Genomic DNA, 24998 nt, shown 5'->3' with positions numbered 1-24998 from the left:
AGCTACCCTCTCACTACTCCTTCAGGGAGCTACCGTCTCACTACTCCGTCAGGGAGCCACCCTCTCACTACTCTGTCAGGGAGCTACCCTCTCAGTACTCCGTCAAGGAGCTACCCTCTCAGTACTCCGTCAGGGAGCTACCCTCTCAGTACTCTGTCAGGGAGCTAGCCTCTCACTACTCTGTCAGGGAGCTACCCTCTCAGTACTTCATCAGAGAGCTTACCCTCTCAGTACTCTGTCAGGGAGCTACCCTCTCAGTACTCCATCAGGGAGCTACCCTCTCAGTACTCTGTCAGGGAGCTACCCTCTCAGTACTCTGTCAGGGAGCTACCCTCTCAGTACTCTGTCAGGGAGCTAACCTTTCACTACTCCGTCAGGGAGCTACCCTCTCAGTACTCCGTCAGGGAGATTCCCTCTCAGTACTCTGACAGGGAGCTACCCTCTCAGTACTCCATCAGGGAGCTACCCTCTCAGTACTCTGTCAGGGAGCTACCCTCTCAGGACTCCATCAGGGAGGTACCCTCTCAGTACTCTGTCAGGGACCTACCATCTCAGTACTCCGTCAGGGAGCTACCCTCGCAGTACTCTGTCAGGGAACTACCCTCTCAGTACTCCATCAGGGAGCTACCCTCTCAGTACACTGTCATGGAGCTACCCTCTCAGTACTCCATCATGGAGCTACCCTCTCAGTACTCTGTCAGGGAGCTACCCTCTCAGTACTCCATCAGGGAGCTACCCTCTCAGTACTCCGTCAGGGAGCTTCCTTCTCAGTACTCTGTCAGGGAGCTACCCTCTCACTACTCCGTCAGGGAGCTACCCTCTCAGTACTCCGTCAGGGAGCTACCCTCTCAGTACTCTGGTCAGGGAGCTACCCTCTCAGTACTCTGTCAGGGAGCTACCCTCTCAGTACTCTGTCAGGGAGCTAACCTTTCACTACTCCGTCAGGGAGCTACCCTCTCACTACTCCGTCAGGGAGCTACCCTCTCAGTACTCTGTCAGGGAGCTACCCTCTCAGTACTCTGGTCAGGGAGCTACCCTCTCACTACTCCGTCAGGGAGCTACCCTCTCAGTACTCCGTCAGGGAGATTCCCTCTCAGTACTCTGACAGGGAGCTACCCTCTCAGTACTCCATCAGGGAGCTACCCTCTCAGTACTCTGTCAGGGAGCTACCCTCTCAGGACTCCATCAGGGAGGTACCCTCTCAGTACTCTGTCAGGGACCTACCATCTCAGTACTCCGTCAGGGAGCTACCCTCGCAGTACTCTGTCAGGGAACTACCCTCTCAGTACTCCATCAGGGAGCTACCCTCTCAGTACTCTGTCATGGAGCTACCCTCTCAGTACTCCATCATGGAGCTACCCTCTCAGTACTCTGTCAGGGAGCTACCCTCTCAGTACTCCATCAGGGAGCTACCCTCTCAGTACTCCGTCAGGGAGCTTCCTTCTCAGTACTCTGTCAGGGAGCTACCCTCTCACTACTCCGTCAGGGAGCTACCCTCTCAGTACTCCGTCAGGGAGCTACCCTCTCAGTACTCTGGTCATGGAGCTACCCTCTCAGTACTCTGGTCAGGGAGCTACCCTCTCACTACTCCGTCAGGGAGCTACCCTCTCAGTACTCCGTCAGGGAGCTACCCTCTCAGTACTCCGTCAGGGAGCTACCCTCTCAGTACTCCGTCAAGGAGCTACCCTCTCAGTACTCCGTCAGGGAGCTACCCTCTCACTACTCCTTCAGGGAGCTACCGTCTCACTACTCCGTCAGGGAGCTACCCTCTCAGTACTTTGGTCAAACTGGCAGAGTCACGAAAAGCACACGTGTGACAAGGTCTCTACAGAACAGGTTGATGGAACCTGATGGACACTTTTGGAGAGGGTATGTTGTGCTCAAGAGAAGTTGTCACACAGAGGTGTCCCTGGCGGTGACACGTTCAAATCGTTTCCCCTCAACCAGCTACTCCATTTCTCAGGCTGGACAGCTATGCCAATCACTTCTCACACCGTTATCATAGCATAACAGACACCCACAGTACTGTCAGGGATATCTCTCTCTTCTCTCTCTCTCTCTCTCTCTCTTTCTCTCTCTCTCTCTCTCTCTCTCTCTCTCTCTCTCGGAGTGCATGCTGGGAGTGAGTCGTCAAGCAGGAGTGATTGTGAGAACGAATGGAATTTCTTTTCACTCTATTGGGTTTTGGTATGTACATATATATATATTGATTAGTTTAGTTGTTTTACGGATATATTGTTTAACTATCACTAAGCACGTATAGGGGTGGTGGGATCTTTGAGGTTGGTTTTTCGCGAGGGCACAACCAGCGGGTGGGGCTGGTTGCAATGGCCACTCGCGGAAATGTAGAGTTTGAAAAACTTAGTCGGAGGCATGGAGTAAAAATTCCTGCTGCGGCTGGGTGTTCAGTGGAAGAATGTAGCTTGGCTGTGGGTGCTATCATTGGGTATGATAGCATTAAATCAGCCTCAAGGATGAATAGCGCTGTAGTGATATTCTTAGATTCAATTGAAAAGGTGAATAAGATAGTTGAGAGGGGTGTTGTGTTGCGGGAGACACAGACACCGGTATTTCCGCTTATGAATCCTGCGAAGAAAGTTATGCTTTCTAACGTGCCACCATTTGTTAGAGATGAAGTGTTAGAGCGAGAGTTATCTCGCCATGGTCAAATCGTATCTACAATAAAGAAGGTTCTTTTTGGATGCAAATATCCGTTGTTGAAACATGTCGTGTCTCATAGGAGACAAGTGCATATGATTTTAAAAAAGGAAGGAGATGAACTGAATTTAGCGTTTAGTTTTAAGATTGATGGATTTGATTATGTCTTTTATGCATCTACTGAATCAATGAAATGTTTTGGATGTGGAAGAGAGGGGCATTTGGTGCGTAATTGTCCCGAGAATGAACGCGCTGAGCCTGGTAGTAGCTTTAGTGCGGGTGCAACTAACGTACCACAGCGAAGGGATGAAAATACTACAGGTGTAGGGGAAGAGAGAAGGTGGGCAGATGTGGTTGGAAAAGTAGGAGAGGAAGGCATTGTGGATACGGGGGCAATTGTGGTAGATCAGAACAAAGAGGGAGGGGAAACACTAGGTGAGATTGCGACTGCCGTCGCTGAGGTGGTGCTGGAAAATGAAATTGGAGGTCAAGAGGAGATTGAAATAACGGAAAAAGAAGCGGATGTTTTCAAAATACCGAGGAGTAAAAGGAAGAATTTAAGGGGTGGTGAAGGGTCTAATTCTAAGAGAAAGGTAGAGATGGATAAATCAGGTGAAGATGAACAGGTTGTAGAGATGGGGTTTTCTTCTGGGGAGGATAGCGAGAGTGAGTCATCTGACGCGTCACAACAATATAGTGAGATAGATGGGGTGGAAGGGAGGTATGGGATCGAGAAGATACGTCAATTTCTGAAGTTGACAAAAGGGAAGAAATATATGCAGGATTACAATGTAACTGATTTTTTCCCTGAACGTGAATTGTTTATTGAATCAGCAAAGTTTCTGATGTCAAAAATTACAGGGGGAGGTTTGAAAAGCCCTGAAATTGCTAGACTCAAGAAAGTGGTCACGAGAGTAATAAGTGATGCAAATTCTAAAGAAAATGAAAGAGTTCAGTTGCAGTTTTAACTCTGTAAAGAGATGTGGTGGCTGTATCTTCCTCTGTATTTTTTTCTTATCCATGAGCAGTTTTAAGATCTCTTCTTTAAACGTAAATGGGGCAAGAGATGTTAAAAAAAGAGCCATGGTGTATGAGTTAATGAGGGGAAAGGGAAGTGACATAATTTTTCTACAAGAAACGCATAGTAATTTGGAAAATGAAGTTATGTGGCAACAGGAGTGGGGGGGGACAGTGGTGTGTAGTCATAAAAACTCAAAAAGTGGGGGTGTGGTTATCTTGTTCTCAAAAGGGTTTTTGCCTTTGTCATATGAGGTTGAAGAGGTAGTTGAGGGGAGGTTATTAAAAGTTAGAGCAAGGTATGAAAACATCAATATGTGTCTGATAAATGTATATGCCCCAGTGGTGACAGTTGAGAGGGTATGTTTTTTAGAGACATTATCAAATACCATTGAGAAATGTAACAAAGAAGATTATTTGTTTATTGCTGGGGATTTTAACTGCACAGTTAGCGATTTAGATAGAAATCACCAAGAACCTCATATAGCCTCAAGGACGTTTTTAAAACGCCTTATTGTAACAAATGAACTGTGTGATATTTGGCGGAGTCAACATGAAGGAACAAGGCAGTACACCTGGGCGCATGTGAGAGAGAACATCATCTCTATGGCCAGGTTAGATAGGTTTTATGTTTTTGAGCATCAATCTCAGGTCTGTAAATCAAGTGTGATAACTCCAGTGGGATTTTCTGATCATTGTTTAATAACAGAGGTGGTGTTCATTAACGATGTAAAACCTAAAAGCGCATACTGGCATTTTAATATAACTTTATTGAGTGATGCTCACTTCAGGAAATGTTTCAGTATTTTTTGGGAGAGGTGGAGGGCTCAAAAGGCCAGTTTTGTATCCCTTCAACAATGGTGGGATATAGGGAAAATACAGATTCAACAATTTTGTAATCAATACACGAGGAATGTCACCAAGGATATCACCAGATCAATGAAAGCCCTAGAGATTGAAATAGTGGAACTCATGACGTTGGTTGAGACCACAGGAGATCGAGGCCATACTCAGGCCCTCAAGAGGAGAAAAGCTGCATTGGCAGATCTGCTGGGTATCAGAGCACAGGGGGCACTGGTGAGAAGTAAATTTCAGGGCATATCTGAAATGGATGCCTCATCCAAATTTTTCTTTGGTTTAGAGAAAAAGAATGGACAAAGAAAAATTATTCATTGTCTCAAATCAGCTGTTGGACAAGAGCTCACTAGCCCTAGTGAAATCAGAAAGAGGGCAGTAGAGTTCTATGCTGAGCTCTACAAGTGTGAGTACAAAGAGGACAAAACAGTGACACAGCAGTTCTTTGATGGGCTCCCAAAGGTGCCTGCAGAAGCTCAGGTTGAGCTTGAGCAACCATTGTCTTTGCAGGATTTATACACTGCATTAAATGGCATGGAAAATGGAAGGGCACCAGGCATTGATGGGCTTCCCGTTGACTTTTTTAAGTCTTTTTGGGCTATGTTGGGAGAGGATTGGTTAGAAGTAGCTAATGATAGTTTAACCGGAGGGTTACTACCAATAAGCTGCAGAAGGGCTGTCCTCACCCTACTGCCCAAAAAGGGTGACCCGAGGGAGGTGAAGAACTGGAGGCCGGTGGCTTTATTGTGTACTGATTATAAGATATTGTCAAAGGCTTTGTCCAACAGGCTGAGGGAGGTGATGGGGCAAATCATACATACGGATCAGTCCTACTGTGTTCCTGGCAGGCAGATAGGGGATAACATTTCTCTGATTCGTGATTTTTTGGACGTCTCTAGGGCTATTGGGTTGGATGCTGGTCTAATTTCAATTGATCAGGAAAAGGCATTTGACCGAGTTGAACATCAATATTTATGGCACACGTTTGAGGCGTTTGGGTTCAGCTCTGGTTTTATTGCCATGATAAAGGTGATATATGGTGACATTGAAAGTGTATTGAAAGTTAACGGTGGTTTGAGTGCTCCTTTTAAAGTGTGTAGAGGTATTAGGCAGGGATGTTCTATGTCTGGGATGTTATATGCTATTGCTATAGAGCCACTACTAAATAGCATTAGAAGTCGCATTGCAGGGGTGTGCCTTTCAGAGGATATTCCTCCTATTCGTCTTTCAGCCTATGCTGATGATGTAGTTGTGTTAGTGAAAAATCAAGCGGAGGTGGATAGCTTGAGTCTAATGGTTGATCGTTTTAGGGGAATATCCTCTGCAAAGGTAAATTGGGAAAAGAGTTGTGCTTTACAGATTGGAGAATGGTCTGGAGGGATCATGGCTTTGCCAGGGGGGCTGGAATGGTGTAAGGGAGGTTTTAAGTATCTTGGAGTGTATCTAGGAGATGAGGGGACTATGGAAAAAAATTGGAGAGGGGTGGTTGAAATGGTGGAAGGGAGGATGAGGAGATGGCGTTGGTTACTATCTCGTATGTCATATAGAGGGCGCACTATTATAGTTAACAATGTGATTGCCTCTGCACTGTGGCATCGGTTGTCAGTTTTAGAACCACCATCTGGCCTTCTGGCTAAGATACAGGCAATTATTGTGGATTTCTTTTGGGATAAATATCACTGGGTTCCACAAAGTGTTTTGTATTTGTCAAAAGAGGAGGGGGGACAAGGTCTTGTACATCTTGCTAGTAGGGCTGCTGCTTTCCGGTTTCAGTTCATTCAAAGGCTGCTTTATGGACCGGAAAATGTGGTGTGGAGAGGGGTGGCAGGTCTTATATTACAGAGGGTTGGAGGATTAGGTTTAAAGAAGGCTTTATTTCTGGTTGATAGTAGCCAGATTTCTAGGGAGGGAGTACCTCCGTTTTATAGAGGCCTTCTCAGAGTGTGGAGCATAATGAAGGTGTCCAGAAGAACTTCAGCGGAGTCAGTGCATTGGCTGTTGGAGGAACCTCTGGTGTATGGGGCGAGACTGGACTGTACAACTGCAGCTGTTCCACATTTCTCCAAGATTCTGGTGAAGGGGAAAATCATCACCTTAAGACAGTTAATGGCCATGGCTGGGCCCGCCTTAATGGATGGAAGAAGGGTGGCAGAACATTTGGGGATGAGGTCGGAAAGGATTGTCGGACAAATGCTGGGGAGCTGTAGGAAGGCTCTGTCAGCGGAAGAATGGGATATGCTTAGTAGCCACAAGAAGAAGGTGCAAGATGAAGACGTCTCATTTCCAAAACTAGGGATTACACCAAATATCCCAGAGTCAGAAAGAAAGGCGTTATTGCTGGATTTGAGAGGGTTGGAGGAGGTGGGTTTGGATGAGGTGAATGGGAAGGAATTGTATAGGGGGTGTGTCAAGGTGTTGAATAAAGATAAATTGAAAAATAGAAAAGATACTCCATGGAGGGTAAAATTGGGCATTGATGACAAGGTAAAGCCAGCATGGAGAGCACTGTACAAACCACCGTTACAAAAGGGTACTGGTGATATGCAATGGAGGGTTTTACATGGCATCATTGCAGTTAATGCTTTTGTATCTGTTATTAACTCAGATGTTAGAGATGGATGTCCTTTTTGTAATATAAGAGAAACCATTTTTCACTGTTTTATGGAGTGTGAGAGGATAAAACCGCTATTGGAAATGTTGGAATCTTTGTTTAAAGCTGTAGGGGAGTTTTTCAATAACACTGTTTTTATTTTGGGGTTTCAATATAGTAAACAACAGAAAAGAAAATGTCAAATGTTAAATTTTATTTTGGGACAAGCTAAGATGTCAATTTTTCTGAGTAGGAAACATAAGATAGAAACGGGATATGGGCAGGATGTAAGATGTGTTTTTAAAGGTTTAGTGAAAGCAAGAATAAAAGTAGATTTTGAGTTCTTTTCAGCTGTAAAAGATCTCCTATTATTTGAGGAGAAGTGGGCCTACGAAGGAGCGCTTTGTTTTGTAGAGGAGGGGAAATTATTTTTTGCTGCTGAAATAAGTTGAATGTATATGTTATGTATTTATTTTTGTTTAGGAATAACATTTGTTGTTTCATTTCTGAAAAGGCAGTGTGTCATTATTTATGTTAACACTTGAGTAAAAAATAAAGGTTTTATAAAAACTCAACTCAACTCTCTCTCTCTCTCCTCTCTGTCTCTCTCTCCTCTCTCTCTCTCTCTCTCTCTCTCTTTCTCTCTCTCTCTCTCTCTCTCTCTCTCTCTCTCTCTCTCTCTCTCTCGCTCTCTCTCTCTCTCTGCACCTGTCGTCGGCTCTTCAAAGTAACATGACACAGGACTCTCTGTAACATGGTGGGCAGCCTTGGGTGACGCTCTCTGGCACACATGACACCTGAAGAAGCATAGAGATACAAGCAGAGTCACATCTAGGCCACATTTGATCCAAACTCGCAACCTGATGCGACCTTCTGCCATCACGTGCCTTTAGATTCTGGTTCGTAGGACTTCAGAACAACACCAGAATCTGGGAGGAACACAACATTTGTGGGTTACTGCTGAATCCTGTTCCACTGTATCCAGTCGCTGCCCTTCTCCCCCTCCTCTCCTCTCTCTAGTCACAGAGACAACAGCTGGCCATGGCCAGGGATGAAGAGGCTACTTTGAGGGTGCCAGACAGTCTGACTGCCTGCAGTCAAAGAGACCCAGAGGTCCTGCTGGCTCTCCCTCTCTCTCTCTCTACAAACACACACATGAACACATGCACATAAACACACACTCACACTCACACAAACGCACACACACACACACACACACACACACACACACACACACACACACACACACACACACACACACACACACACACACACACACACACACAACCACACACACACACACACACAAACGCACACACACACACACACACACACACACACACACACACACACACACACACACACACACACACACACACACACACACACACACACACACACACACACACACACACATGCATGCATGCTTACAAACGTATACAAGTGCTCATGCGAACATGAATACAAGCACACACACCTTGGTACCATTCAGAAATGTGTGTGTATGTGTGTGTGTGTGTGCTGTTTCTCTGACTCGACCACCATCATACTGTAGACCACCATCATACTGTAGACCACCATAATACTGTAGACCACCCTATCCTATCATACTGTAGACCACCCTATCCTATCATACTGTAGACCACCCTATCCTATCATACTGTAGACCACCCTCATACTGAAACCACCCTATCCTATCATACTGTAGACCACCCTATCCTATCATACTGTAGACCACCATCATACTGAAGACCCCCCTATCCTATCATACTGTAGACCACCCTATTCTATCATACTGTAGACCACCCTCATACTGTAGACCACCCTATCCTATCATACTGTAGACCACCCTCATACTGTAGACCACCCTATCCTATCATACCGTAGACCACCCTATCCCATCATACTGTAGACCACCCTATCCTATCATACTGTAGACCACCCTCATACCATAGACCACCCTATCCCATCATACTGTAGACCACCCTATCCTATCATACTGTAGACCACCCTCATACCGTAGACCACCCTATCCTATCATACTGTAGACTATCCTATCCCATCATACTGTAGACCACCCTATCCTATCATACTGTAGACAACCTTATCCTATCATAATGTAGACCACCCTATCCTATCATACTGTAGACCACCCTATCCTATCATACTGTAGACCACCCTATCCCATCATACTGTAGACCACCCTCATACCGTAGACCACCCTATCCTATCATACTGTAGACTATCCTATCCCATCATACTGTAGACCACCCTATCCTATCATACTGTAGACCACCCTATCCTATCATACTGTAGACCACCCTATCCTATCATACTGTAGACCACCCTATCCTATCATACTGTAGACCACCCTATCCTATCATACTGTAGACCACCCTCATACCGTAGACCACCCTATCCCATCATACTGTAGACCACCCTATTCCATCATACTGTAGACCACCCTATCCCATCATACTGTAGACCACCCTATCCTATCATACTGTAGACCACCATCATACTGTAGACCACCCTATCCTATCATACTGTAGACCACCCTATCCTATCATACTGTAGACCACCCTATCCTATCATAATGTAGACCACCATCATACTGTAGACCACCCTATCCTATCATACTGTAGACCACCCTATCCTATCATACTGTAGACCACCCTATCCTATCATACTGTAGACCACCCTCATACCGTAGACCACCCTATCCCATCAAACTGTTGACCACCCTATCCTATCATACTGTAGACCACCCTATCCCATCAAACTGTTGACCACCCTATCCTATCATACTGTAGATCACCCTATCCTATCATACTGTAGACCACCCTATCCTATTATACTGTAGACCACCCTCTCCTATCATACTGTAGACCACCCTATCCTATCATACTTGTAGACCACCCTCATACTGTAGACCACCCTATCCCATCATACTGTAGACCACCCTATCCCATCATACTGTAGACAACCATCATACTGTAGACCACCCTATCCTATCATACTGTAGACCACCCTCATACAGTAGACCACCCTATCCCATCATACTGTAGACCACCCTATCCTATCATACTGTAGACAACCATCATACTGTAGACCACCCTATCCTATCATACTGTAGACCACCTTATCCTATCATACTGTAGACCTCCCTCATACTGTAGACCACCCTATCCCATCATACTGTAGACCACCTTATCCTATCATACTGTAGACCACCCTTATACCGTAGACCACCCTATCCTATCATACTGTAGACCACCCTACCCCATCATACTGTAGACCACCCTATCCCATCATACTGTAGACCACCCTATCCTATCATACTGTAGACCACCATCATACTGTATACCACCCTATCCCATCATACTGTAGACCACCCCATCCCATCATACTGTAGACCACCCTATCATATCATACTGTAGACCACCATCATACAGTAGACCACCCTATCCCATCATACTGTAGACCACCCTATCCTATCATACTGTAGACAACCATCATACTGTAGACCACCCTATCCTATCATACTGTAGACCACCTTATCCTATCATACTGTAGACCACCCTCATACTGTAGACCACCCTATCCCATCATACTGTAGACCACCTTATCCTATCATACTGTAGACCACCCTCATACCGTAGACCACCCTATCCCATCATATTGTAGACCACCCTATTCCATCATACTGTAGACCACCCTATCCCATCATACTGTATACCACCCTATCCTATCATACTGTAGACCACCCTATCCCATCATACTGTAGACCACGCTATCCCATCATACTGTAGACCACCCCATCCCATCATACTGTAGACCACCATCATACTGTAGACCACCCTATCCTATCATACTGTAGACCACCCTATCCTATCATACTGTCGACCACCATCATACCGTAGACCACCCTATCCCATCATACTGTAGACCACCCTCATACCGCAGACCACCCTATCCCATCATACTGTAGACCACCCTATCCTATCATACTGTCGACCACCATCATATTGTAGACCACCTTATCCCATCATACTGTAGACCACCCTATCCCATCATACTGTAGACCACCCTATCCCATCAGACTGTAGACCACCATCATAATGTAGACCACCATCATAATGTAGACGACTCTATCAGATGATTTCAGGGTTGTGTTTAGTATTTGGTTGTTGCTATTCATGTCTGAATTACATTTACAGCTGTGCTGTGCTGCATTCCAGGCTTCATTTAGTAGGTTATCTGTTTTCAATTTAAGTTGACATTTTACTCCTGTGCGATGTCTTACTTGGAAGAGCTTGAAATAAAGTTAGTTAGAAAAAAATTCATTTAGTAGTAATAAATTATATATTTTAGAGGTGGCTAAAAACTTGTGGTCTATTTTGAAGTTTGAAGTGGAGTATAGAGTTTCTTCTACACCTTCTGGAACCATGCTATACAGCAGGGGGTTCAGTCATATCAAAGAGTTATCATAAACATAATTAAAAGCTGATTAGACATAGATATTGAAGAAGTAGAAGAGTAAGAAGAAGAAGTAGACAATGAAGAAGAAGAAAAAGTAGACCGCGAAGAAGAAGAAGAATTAGACAACAAAGAAGAAGAAGTAGACCACGAAGAAGAAGAAGAATTAGACAACGAAGAAGAAGAAGTAGACCACGAAGAAGAAGAAGAATTAGACAACGAAGAAGAAGAAGTAGACCACGAAGAAGAAGAAGAATTAGACAACGAAGAAGAAGAAGTAGACCACGAAGAAGAAGAAGAATTAGACAACGAAGAAGAAGAAGATGAAGAGTTAGAAGAAGAAGTTGACAATGAAGAAGAGGAAGAAGAAGAAGTAGACAATGAAGAAGAAGAAGAAGAAGTAGACAACAAAGAAGAAGAAGAAGAAGTAGACAACGAAGAAGAAGAAGAAAAAGTAGACCACGAAGAAGAAGAAGAATTAGACAACGAAGAAGAAGAAGAATTAGACAACGAAGAAGAAGAAGTAGACCACGAAGAAGAAGAAGAATTAGACAACGAAGAAGAAGAAGATGAAGAGTTAGAAGAAGAAGTGGACAATGAAGAAGAGGAAGAAGAAGAAGTAGACCACGAAGAAGAAGAAGAATTAGACAACGAAGAAGAAGAAGATGAAGAGTTAGAAGAAGAAGTTGACAATGAAGAAGAGGAAGAAGAAGAAGTAGACAATGAAGAAGAAGAAGAAGATGAAGATTAAGATGAAGAAGATGATGTCATCGTGAGCACCCTTTTTTATGGATACGTGAAATTTCCCAACATTTAAAACCCTGACCAGAGAGACTGTCGAAGAATACAGCAGAGAGCTGCTGTTTAAATGACTGGGTTCATTCATTATTCAGCACAGTCAACACTGTTTTTATTCAACACTTTTACAAAACATAAAACGCTCTTCTTCTCTACTTCCACTGGCGCTGTAGCTAAACGCTCTTCTTCTCTACTTCCACTGGCGCTGTAGCTAAACGCTCTTCTTCTCTACTTCCACTGGCGCTGTAGCTAAACGCTCTTCTTCTCTACTTCCACTGGCGCTGCAGCTAAACGCTCTTCTTCTCTACTTCCACTGGCGCTGCAGCTAAACGCTCTTCTTCTCTACTTCCACTGGCGCTGTAGCTAAACGCTCTTCTTCTCTACTTCCACTGGCGCTGTAGCTAAACGCTCTTCTTCTCTACTTCCACTGGCGCTGCAGCTAAACGCTCTTCTTCTCTACTTCCACTGGCGCTGCAGCTAAACGCTCTTCTTCTCTACTTCCACTGGCGCTGTAGCTAAATGCTCTTCTTCTCTACTTCCACTGGCGCTGCAGCTAAATGCTCTTCTTCTCTACTTCCACTGGCGCTGCAGCTAAACGCTCTTCTTCTCTACTTCCACTGGCGCTGCAGCTAAACGCTCTTCTTCTCTACTTCCACTGGCGCTGTAGCTAAACGCTCTTCTTCTCTACTTCCACTGGCGCTGCAGCTGCAATAAATGAGTAGTTCTGTTTTGTTATTAGCAGCTCGTCGTGTCTATTTCAATTTCAAGGAGTATTTCACTTTCTCTGGTCATAGAAACAACATGAATTTGTGCACGAGGCAGATGAGGTGTGACTGGAGTTTATCCATCAGGTGGAAGACTGTCCTCTCTCTATGGTTAGTGTCACCAGAGGGAGTAAAATATCCAACCCTGTGTAACACCTATAGTGGTCTGGGTACACACTGTAGTAAAATATCCAACCCTGTGTAACACCTATAGTGGTCTGGGTACACACTGTAGTAAAATATCCAACCCTGTGTAACACCTATAGTGGTCTGGTTACACACGGTAGTAAAATATCCAACCCTGTGTAACACCTATAGTGGTCTGGGTACACACTGTAGTAAAATATCCAACCCTGTGTAACACCCAAAGCCCCATGGGTACACGGCAAACTGTGGTGTATGCTGTTTATGACCCAGCTCTGTACACCCACCCATAGAATTCTGGGTAAATGCTGTTTACGACCCAGCCCTGTACACCCACCCATAGAATTCTGGGTAAATGCTGTTTATGACCAAGCCCTGAACACCCACCCATAGAATTCTGGGTAAATGCTGTTTACGACCCAGCCCTGTACACCCACCCATAGAATTCTGGGTAAATGCTGTTTACGACCCAGCCCTGTACACCCACCCATAGAATTCTGGGTAAATGCTGTTTACGACCCAGCCCTGAACACCCACCCATAGAATTCTGGGTAAATGCTGTTTACGACCCAGCCCTGAACACCCACCCATAGAATTCTGGGTAAATGCTGTTTACAACCCAGCCCTGTACACCCACCCCATATAATTCTGGGTAAATGCTGTTTACACCCACCCCATAGAATTCTGGGTAAATGCTGTTTACGACCCAGCCCTGTATACCCACCCATAGCTTTGTGAACCCTGTGCCAGGGTGTTAAAAATAGAAACAGGATCAGTTTTCACTGGAGGGCTTTAAGTTTGAGACAGGACACATACTGCAGTCTGAGGAGAAAGAACACAGAAAACACCTGACCTGTCTCCTTCCTCCCTGGTGGGAGCTCATTGGCTGAATCACTGTTATATCTCTACATTCCAGGTTAGAGGTACCTATCGTAGACTGGATGGTTCCAGGTTAGAGGTACCTATCGTAGACTGGATGGTTCCAGGTTAGAGGTACCTATTGTAGACTGGATGGTTCCAGGTTAGAGGTACCTATCGTAGACTGGATGGTTCCAGGTTAGAGGTATCTATCGTAGACTGGTTGGTTCCAGGTTAGAGGTACCTATCATAGACTGGTTGGTTCCAGGTTAGAGGTACCTATCGTAGACTGGATGGTTCCAGGTTAGAGGTACCTATCATAAAACTGGATGTGTGTGTGTGTGCTCTCCAAGTAGCCCTTACTCTGCCTCACCTGTTGAGGACCAATCCCATGACCTTTGACCTGGTGACCAACTTCCTGCCCCGGAGAGCAGAAGGTGTCATGGTTCCCCACTCCACCCCTGGCAACAGGTGTCCTGTAAAATGACTGGTCATGACCTTTGACCTGTTGACCAACAGGAAAGCAGACGGTGCAATCCTGTAATGCTTCTCCCCTCCACCCCTGGAACAGATGTCCTGTATAATGACTGGTCATGAGCTTTGCCATAATATCAGTCCTTAGCGACCCACAATCCACCCAAACCCCCAACTCCATACTCCCTCTACTCATTACCGCTAACATGTAGCACGAACATTACTGAGAATGTCTTAACATGTAGCACGTACATTACTGAGAATGTCTTAACATGTAGCACGAACATTACTGAGAATGTCTTAACATGTAGCACGTACATTACTGAGAATGTCTTAACATGTAACACGAACATTACTGAGAATGTCTTAACATGTAGCACGAACATTACTGAGAATGTCTTAACATGTAGCACGAACATTACTGTGAATGTCTTAACATGTAACACGAACATTACTGAGAATGTCTTAACATGTAGCACGAACATTACTGAGAATGTCTTAACATGTAGCACGTACATTACTGAGAATGTCTTAACATGTAGCATGTACATTACTGAGAATGTCTTAACATGTAGCACGTACATTACTGAGAATGTCTTAACATGTAGCATGTACATTACTGAGAATGTCTTAAAATGTAGCACGAACATTACTGAGAATGTCTTAACATGTAGCATGAACATTACTGAGAATGTCTTAACATGTAGCCCGAACATTACTGAGAATGTCTTAACATGTAGCATGTACATTACTGAGAATGTCTTAACATGTAGCACGTACATTACTGAGAATGTCTTAACATGTAGCACGTACATTACTGAGAATGTCTTAACATGTAGCATGAACATTACTGAGAATGTCTTAACATGTAGCACGTACATTACTGAGAATGTCTTAACATGTAGCACGAACATTACTGAGAATGTCTTAACATGTAGCACGTACATTACTGAGAATGTCGTAACATGTAGCATGTACATTACTGAGAATGTCTTAACATGTAGCATGAACATTACTGAGAATGTCTTAACATGTAGCACGAACATTACTGAGAATGTCTTAACATGTAGCACGTACATTACTGAGAATGTCTTAACATGTAGCAGGAACATTACAGAGAAAGTTCCTGCTTGGAATTGGAGAATCTACATCCTGTATTATTATACCTCCCTCAGTTCAACTACCTCAGTGGAAAATGTTAAACGATGACTGCTTGTGTCACAGTGATGACTGCTTGTGTCACAGTGATGACTGCTTGTGTCTCAGTGATGACTGCTAGTGTCACAGTGATGACTGCTTGTGTCACAGTGATGACTGCTTGTGTCACAGTGATGACTGCTAGTGTCACAGTGATGACTGCTTGTGTCACAGTGATGACTGCTTGTGTCTCAGTGATGACTGCTTGTGTCACAGTGATGACTGCTAGTGTCACTGTGATGACTGCTTGTGTCACAGTGATGACTGTTTGTGTCACAGCGATGACTGCTTGTGTCACAGCGATGACTGCTTGTGTCTCAGTGATGACTGCTTGTGTCACAGTGATGACTGCTTGTGTCACAGCGATGACTGCTTGTGTCTCAGTGATGACTGCTTGTGTCACAGTGATGACTGCTTGTGTCACAGCGATGACTGCTTGTGTCACAGCGATGACTGTTTGTGTCACAGCGATGACTGCTTGTGTCACAGTGATGACTGCTTGTGTCACAGTGATGACTGCTTGTGTCACAGCGATGACTGCTTGTGTCACAGCGATGACTGCTTGTGTCACAGCGATGACTGCTTGTGTCACAGCGATGACTGCTTGTGTCACAGCGATGACTGCTTGTGTCACAGTGATGACTGCTTGTGTCACAGTGATGACTGCTTGTGTCACAGCGATGACTGCTTGTGTCACAGTGATGACTGCTTGTGTCTCAGTGATGACTGCTTGTGTCACAGTGATGACTGCTTGTGTCTCAGTGATGACTGCTTGTGTCACAGCGATGACTGCTTGTGTCACAGCGATGACTGCTTGTGTCACAGCGATGACTGCTTGTGTCACAGTGATGACTGCTTGTGTCACAGTGATGAATGCTTGTGTCACAGTGATGACTGCTTGTGTCACAGTGATGACTGCTTGTGTCACAGTGATGACTGCTTGTGTCTCAGTGATGACTGCTTGTGTCACAGCGATGACTGCTTGTGTCACAGCGATGACTGCTTGTGTCACAGCGATGACTGCTTGTGTCACAGTGATGACTGCTTGTGTCACAGTGATGACTGCTTGTGTCACAGCGATGAATGCTTGTGTCACAGTGATGACTGCTTGTGTCTCAGTGATGACTGCTTGTGTCACAGTGATGACTGCTTGTGTCTCAGTGATGACTGCTTGTGTCACAGCGATGACTGCTTGTGTCACAGCGATGACTGCTTGTGTCACAGTGATGACTGCTTGTGTCACAGTGATGACTGCTTGTGTCACAGTGATGACTGCTTGTGTCACAGTGAGCTCTTGGTGTCTGTCCAACCTCTTGGCTGGTACTCAATATTTTATTTACCCTGCAAAACTGTATCTGTGTTGAGATGAACTCCTCTCTGCTTACCGAGCCCTTGTCAGAGGGAGGGAGGGAGGGAGGGAGGGAGGTAGAGCGAGAGAGAGAGCGGGAGGGAGAGAGGGAAAGAGGGAGGGAGGGAGAGAGAGAGAGAGAGAGAGAGGTAGGGAGGGAGGGAGGGAGAGAGGGAAAGAGGGAGGGAGGGGGAGAGAGAGAGAGAGAGAGGGAGGGAGGGAGGGAGGGAGGGAGGGAGGGAGGGAGGGAGGGAGGGAGAGAGAGAGAGAGAGGGAGAGAGAGAGGGAGAGAGAGAGGGAGAGAGAGAGAGAGAGAGAGAGAGGGAGAGAGAGAGAGAGAGAGAGAGAGAGAGAGGGAGAGGGAGAGAGGTAAGTGTAAAACCATGTTTAGACCTGTTGGTCTTGGGTAATCATCAACATTGGGTACGTTGCTATTTGGGAAGCCATTTTGACGACTGTGACCAACGTCTTGAACTAATCCTGATGTCAACAAGCTCTTGCGTTACCACAGAAGAATGGAAAGACATCATGATGACTAACAACTGAAAGTAGGAGATGTCCTCACACATGACTAACCTTGACCTGAGAGCTGAAGAAGCTGTGTTGGGTCTGAACCAGCCAGTCACTCTTCCAAAAAGCCTTGGTGTCCTGTAACCCGGTACAAGAAGACTGAATCTGTCATTTCAGCAGTGTCTTTCTGCATGCAGTTGGATAATCTGCTAGCAATGTGATCCTCGACAAGGAATCTGGAGTCACTGGCAAGCTGGAAACGTCCCATGTTGCAACACCCAGTCACTCACTGCCATACCAGGCACGCTCACCATGGACATTCCACCATGGTGTATGTAGTACAGGCACAAGCTGCCTCTAGTACAATAGTTGTCCTGGAAAAGGACGCCAATCCCACTGCCTCTAGTACAATAGTTGTCCTGGAAAAGGACGCCAATCCCTCTGCCTCTTACCTCCATTTAAGTCTGTGTTTCATCTTCTCGATAGTCATTCAGCCAGTCAGTCAGTCAGCCAGTCAGTCAGTCATTCAGTCAGTCAGTCAGTCATTCAGCCAGTCAGCTAGTCAGCCAGTCAGTCAGACAGTCAGTCAGACAGTCATTCAGCCAGTCAGCTAGTCATTCAGCCAGTCAGCTAGTCAGTCAGTCAGTCAGCCAGTCAGTCAGACAGTCAGTCAGCTAGTCAGCCAGTCAGTCAGTCATTCAGACAGTCAGCCAGTGTCACTCATTCAGCCAATCAGTCAGTATAGTGATGTTGCTATGACTTATAGGTCTGTAGTGATGTTGCTATGACTTATAGGTCTGTAGTGATGTTGCTATGACTTATATGTCTGTAGTGATGTTGCTATGACTTATAGGTCTGTAGTGATGTTGCTATGACTTATATGTCTGTAGTGATGTTGCTATGACTTATAGGTCTGTAGTGATGTTGCTATGACTTATAGGTCTGTAGTGATGTTGCTATGACTTATAGGTCTGTAGTGATGTTGCTATGACTTATAGGTCTGTAGTGATGTTGCTATGACTTATAGGTCTGTAGTTATGTTGCTATGACTTATAGGTCTGTAGTGATGTTGATAGCTTCCTAGTGAATGACTTAGTGATGTTGCTATGACTTATAGGTCTGTAGTGATGTTGCTATGACTTATAGGTCTGTAGTGATGTTGCTATGACTTATAGGTCTGTAGTGATGTTGCTATGACTTATAGGTCTGTAGTGATGTTGCTATGACTTATAGGTATGTAGTGATGTTGATAGCTTCCTAGTGAATGACTTAGTGATGTTGCTATGACTTATAGGTCTGTAGTGATGTTGCTATGACTTATAGGTCTGTAGTGATGTTGCTATGACTTATAGGTCTGTAGTGATGTTGCTATGACTTATAGGTCTGTAGTGATGTTGCTATGACTTATAGGTCTGTAGTGATGTTGTTAACGACTTATAGGTCTGTAGTGATGTTGCTATGACTTATAGGTCTGTAGTGATGTTGCTATGACTTATATGTCTGTAGTGATGTTGCTATGACTTATAGGTCTGTAGTGATGTTGATAGCTTCCTAGTGAATGACTTAGTGATGTTGCTATGACTTATAGGTCTGTAGTGATGTTGCTATGACTTATAGGTCTGTAGTGATGTTGTTATGACTTATAGGTCTGTAGTGATGTTGCTATGACTTATAGGTCTGTAGTGATGTTGCTATGACTTATAGGTCTGTAGTGATGTTGCTATGACTTATAGGTCTGTAGTGATGTTGCTATGACTTATAGGTCTGTAGTGATGTTGCTATGACTTTTAGGTCTGTAGTGATGTTGCTATGACTTATAGGTCTGTAGTGATGTTGCTATGACTTATAGGTCTGTAGTGATGTTGCTATGACTTATAGGTCCGTAGTGATGTTGCTATGACTTATAGGCCCGTAGTGATGTTGTTATGACTTATAGGTCTGTAATGATGTTGCTATGACTTATAGGTCTGTAGTGATGTTGCTATGACTTATAGGTCTGTAGTGATGTTGCTATGACTTATAGGTCTGTAGTGATGTTGCTATGACTTATAGGTCTGTAGTGATGTTGCTATGACTTATAGGTCTGTAGTTATGTTGCTATGACTTATAGGTCTGTAGTGATGTTGATAGCTTCCTAGTGAATGACTTAGTGATGTTGCTATGACTTATAGGTCTGTAGTGATGTTGCTATGACTTATAGGTCTGTAGTGATGTTGCTATGACTTATAGGTCTGTAGTGATGTTGCTATGACTTATAGGTCTGTAGTGATGTTGCTATGACTTATAGGTATGTAGTGATGTTGATAGCTTCCTAGTGAATGACTTAGTGATGTTGCTATGACTTATAGGTCTGTAGTGATGTTGCTATGACTTATAGGTCTGTAGTGATGTTGCTATGACTTATATGTCTGTAGTGATGTTGCTATGACTTATAGGTCTGTAGTGATGTTGCTATGACTTATATGTCTGTAGTGATGTTGCTATGACTTATAGGTCTGTAGTGATGTTGCTATGACTTATAGGTCTGTAGTGATGTTGCTATGACTTATAGGTCTGTAGTGATGTTGCTATGACTTATAGGTCTGTAGTGATGTTGCTATGACTTATAGGTCTGTAGTTATGTTGCTATGACTTATAGGTCTGTAGTGATGTTGATAGCTTCCTAGTGAATGACTTAGTGATGTTGCTATGACTTATAGGTCTGTAGTGATGTTGCTATGACTTATAGGTCTGTAGTGATGTTGCTATGACTTATAGGTCTGTAGTGATGTTGCTATGACTTATAGGTCTGTAGTGATGTTGCTATGACTTATAGGTATGTAGTGATGTTGATAGCTTCCTAGTGAATGACTTAGTGATGTTGCTATGACTTATAGGTCTGTAGTGATGTTGCTATGACTTATAGGTCTGTAGTGATGTTGCTATGACTTATAGGTCTGTAGTGATGTTGCTATGACTTATAGGTCTGTAGTGATGTTGCTATGACTTATAGGTCTGTAGTGATGTTGTTAACGACTTATAGGTCTGTAGTGATGTTGCTATGACTTATAGGTCTGTAGTGATGTTGCTATGACTTATAGGTCTGTAGTGATGTTGCTATGACTTATAGGTCTGTAGTGATGTTGATAGCTTCCTAGTGAATGACTTAGTGATGTTGCTATGACTTATAGGTCTGTAGTGATGTTGCTATGACTTATAGGTCTGTAGTGATGTTGTTATGACTTATAGGTCTGTAGTGATGTTGCTATGACTTATAGGTCTGTAGTGATGTTGCTATGACTTATAGGTCTGTAGTGATGTTGCTATGACTTATAGGTCTGTAGTGATGTTGCTATGACTTATAGGTCTGTAGTGATGTTGCTATGACTTATAGGTCTGTAGTGATGTTGCTATGACTTATAGGTCTGTAGTGATGTTGCTATGACTTATAGGTCTGTAGTGATGTTGCTATGACTTATAGGTCCGTAGTGATGTTGCTATGACTTATAGGCCCGTAGTGATGTTGTTATGACTTATAGGTCTGTAATGATGTTGCTATGACTTATAGGTCTGTAGTGATGTTGCTATGACTTATAGGCCCGTAGTGATGTTGTTATGACTTATAGGTCTGTAATGATGTTGCTATGACTTATAGGTCTGTAGTGATGTTGTTATGACTCATAGGTCTGTAGTGATGTTGCTATGACTTATAGGTCTGTAGTGATGTTGCTATGACTTATAGGTCTGTAGTGATGTTGTTATGACTTATAGGTCTGTAGTGATGTTGCTATGACTTATAGGTCTCTAGTGATGTTGTTATGACTTATAGGTCTGTAGTGATGTTGCTATGACTTATAGGTCTGTAATGATGTTGCTATGACTTATAGGTCTGTAGTGATGTTGCTATGACTTATAGGTCTGTAGTGATGTTGCTATGACTTATAGGTCTGTAGTGATGTTGATAGCTTCCTAGTGAATGACTTAGTGATGTTGCTATGACTTATATGTCTGTAGTGATGTTGCTATGACTTATAGGTCTGTAGTGATGTTGTTATGACTTATAGGTCTGTAGTGATGTTGCTATGACTTATAGGTCTGTAGTGATGTTGTTATGACTTATAGGTCTGTAGTGATGTTGCTATGACTTATAGGTCTGTAGTGATGTTGCTATGACTTATAGGTCTGTAGTGATGTTGCTATGACTTATAGGTCTGTAGTGATGTTGCTATGACTTATAGGTCTGTAGTGATGTTGCTATGACTTATAGGTCTGTAGTGATGTTGATAGCTTCCTAGTGAATGACTTAGTGATGTTGCTATGACTTATAGGTCTGTAGTGATGTTGCTATGACTTATAGGTCTGTAGTGATGTTGTTATGACTTATAGGTCTGTAGTGATGTTGCTATGACTTATAGGTCTGTAGTGATGTTGCTATGACTTATAGGTCTGTAGTGATGTTGCTATGACTTATAGGTCTGTAGTGATGTTGCTATGACTTATAGGTCTGTAGTGATGTTGCTATGACTTATAGGTCTGTAGTGATGTTGCTATGACTTATAGGTCTGTAGTGATGTTGCTATGACTTATAGGTCCGTAGTGATGTTGCTATGACTTATAGGCCCGTAGTGATGTTGTTATGACTTATAGGTCTGTAATGATGTTGCTATGACTTATAGGTCTGTAGTGATGTTGCTATGACTTATAGGCCCGTAGTGATGTTGTTATGACTTATAGGTCTGTAATGATGTTGCTATGACTTATAGGTCTGTAGTGATGTTGTTATGACTCATAGGTCTGTAGTGATGTTGCTATGACTTATAGGTCTGTAGTGATGTTGCTATGTATTATAGGTCTGTAGTGATGTTGTTATGACTTATAGGTCTGTAGTGATGTTGCTATGACTTATAGGTCTCTAGTGATGTTGTTATGACTTATAGGTCTGTAGTGATGTTGCTATGACTTATAGGTCTGTAGTGATGTTGATAGCTTCCTAGTGAATGACTTAGTGATGTTGCTATGACTTATATGTCTGTAGTGATGTTGCTATGACTTATAGGTCTGTAGTGATGTTGCTATGACTTATAGGTCTGTAGTGATGTTGCTATGACTTATAGGTCTGTAGTGATGTTGCTATGACTTATAGGTCTGTAGTGATGTTGCTATGACTTATAGGTCTGTAGTGATGTTGCTATGACTTATAGGTCTGTAGTGATGTTGTTATGACTTATAGGTCTGTAGTGATGTTGCTATGACTTATAGGTCTGTAGTGATGTTGTTATGACTTATAGGTCTGTAGTGATGTTGCTATGACTTATAGGTCTGTAGTGATGTTGTTATGACTTATAGGTCTGTAGTGATGTTGCTATGACTTATAGGTCTGTAGTGATGTTGCTATGACTTATAGGTCTGTAGTGATGTTGCTATGACTTATAGGTCTGTAGTGATGTTGCTATGACTTATAGGTCTGTAGTGATGTTGATATCTTCCTAGTGAATGACTTAGTGATGTTGCTATGACTTATAGGTCTGTAGTGATGTTGCTATGACTTATAGGTCTGTAGTGATGTTGCTATGACTTATAGGTCTGTAGTGATGTTGCTATGACTTATAGGTCTGTAGTGATGTTGCTATGACTTATAGGTCTGTAGTGATGTTGCTATGACTTATAGGTCTGTAGTGATGTTGCTATGACTTATAGGTCTGTAGTGATGTTGTTATGACTTATAGGTCTGTAGTGATGTTGCTATGACTTATAGGTCTGTAGTGATGTTGTTATGACTTATAGGTCTGTAGTGATGTTGCTATGACTTATAGGTCTGTAGTGATGTTGATATGACTTATAGGTCTGTAGTGATGTTGCTATGACTTATAGGTCTGTAGTGATGTTGCTATGACTTATAGGTTTGTAGTGATGTTGCTATGACTTATAGGTCTGTAGTGATGTTGATATCTTCCTAGTGAATGACTTAGTGATGTTGATATGACTTACAGTTCTCCACTAGCAGAAAGTTACCATAGACGTGCCAAGTTACATCTTGATGACAAGAAAATAGCAATAAATAAATTGATTCATATTTACCGTAATTAGATTCCTCTACTCACATTTACAATGTGAACCACAGTGCAGAACACAACAGCGCAACAACACAACACAGTCAAGCGCACAGGCAGCAGCAACACAAATAAACGGGACCTGCAAGCTGCCACGCATCAGGACGTGTCAGCTACCCCCAACATCTGCTGTATTTCATAGAGGAATTCTGGACAAGGCAGGGTTTTATTTCTAACTTAGTGTTGTCTTGCCTCAACACTGTTTAGGCCTGTGGAGCTTTCGCGTAGCTTTCATTTCAAAAGCTTCCCCAGCAGCATGGGCCCTTCAGAGATGTCCAAACTGTGCTTTGATACAGCTGGTCGTGAGGGCCGGTCTTTGATATAAGACCTGCCTACAGAGTTGTTAGAGTGGTTAGCATCCAGAAGGCTTAGGAGACTGATGGGGTGTCATTAAGGGACCCTCCTGTAGAGACTTAAAGCTTCACTGCTGTTATCATTTAGTTCTGCAATGGTATATTTTCAATGACTAAAACCACTGGGAGGCTTGTCCCTGTATGATCTCTCCTGCCCTGTCCTGCAGTGTCCCTGTCCTGCAGTGTCCCTGTCCTGCAGTGTCCCTGTCCTGCAGTGTCCCTGTATGATCTCTCCTGTCCTGTCCTCCAGTGTCCCTGTCCTGCAGTGTCCCTGTATGATCGCTCCTGTCCTGTCCTGCAGTGTCCCTGTCCTGCAGTGTCCCTGTCCTGCACTGTCCCTTTCCTGTACTGCAGTGTCCCTGTCCTGCAGTGTCCCTGTCCTGCAGTATCCCTGTCCTGCAGTGTCCCTGTCCTGCAGTGTCCCTGTCCTGCAGTGTCCCTGTCCTGAAGTGTCCCTGTCCTGCAGTGTCCCTTTCCTGTCCTGCAGTGTCCCTGTCCTGCAGTGTCCCTGTCCTGCAGTGTCCCTGTCCTGCAGTGTTCCTGTCCTGAAGTGTCCCTGTCCTGCAGTGTCCCTGTCCTGAAGTGTCCCTTTCCTGTCCTGTAGTGTCCATCACCTTGTCCTGTACTACACTGGGACACTGCAGAACAAGGATAGTGGTTGAGGGTTTGGTGTATGGGGCAACAAGAGAGACTGTTATCTCATTTCTATCCCCTAGGAAATTGTTATCCCATTTATATCCACTAGGAAATGTTGATCAAATTTATATCTTCTAGGAAATAGACTGTTATCTCATTGATATCCCCTAGGAAATGTTTATCTAATACAATATCTTCTAGGAAATAGACTGTTATCTCATTGATATC

The sequence above is a fragment of the Oncorhynchus mykiss genome, chromosome 6 (genome assembly GCF_013265735.2).
Source record: "Oncorhynchus mykiss isolate Arlee chromosome 6, USDA_OmykA_1.1, whole genome shotgun sequence".
In the NCBI taxonomy this organism is placed as follows: Eukaryota; Metazoa; Chordata; class Actinopteri; order Salmoniformes; family Salmonidae; genus Oncorhynchus; species Oncorhynchus mykiss.
This window is presented reverse-complemented; position numbering follows the sequence as displayed.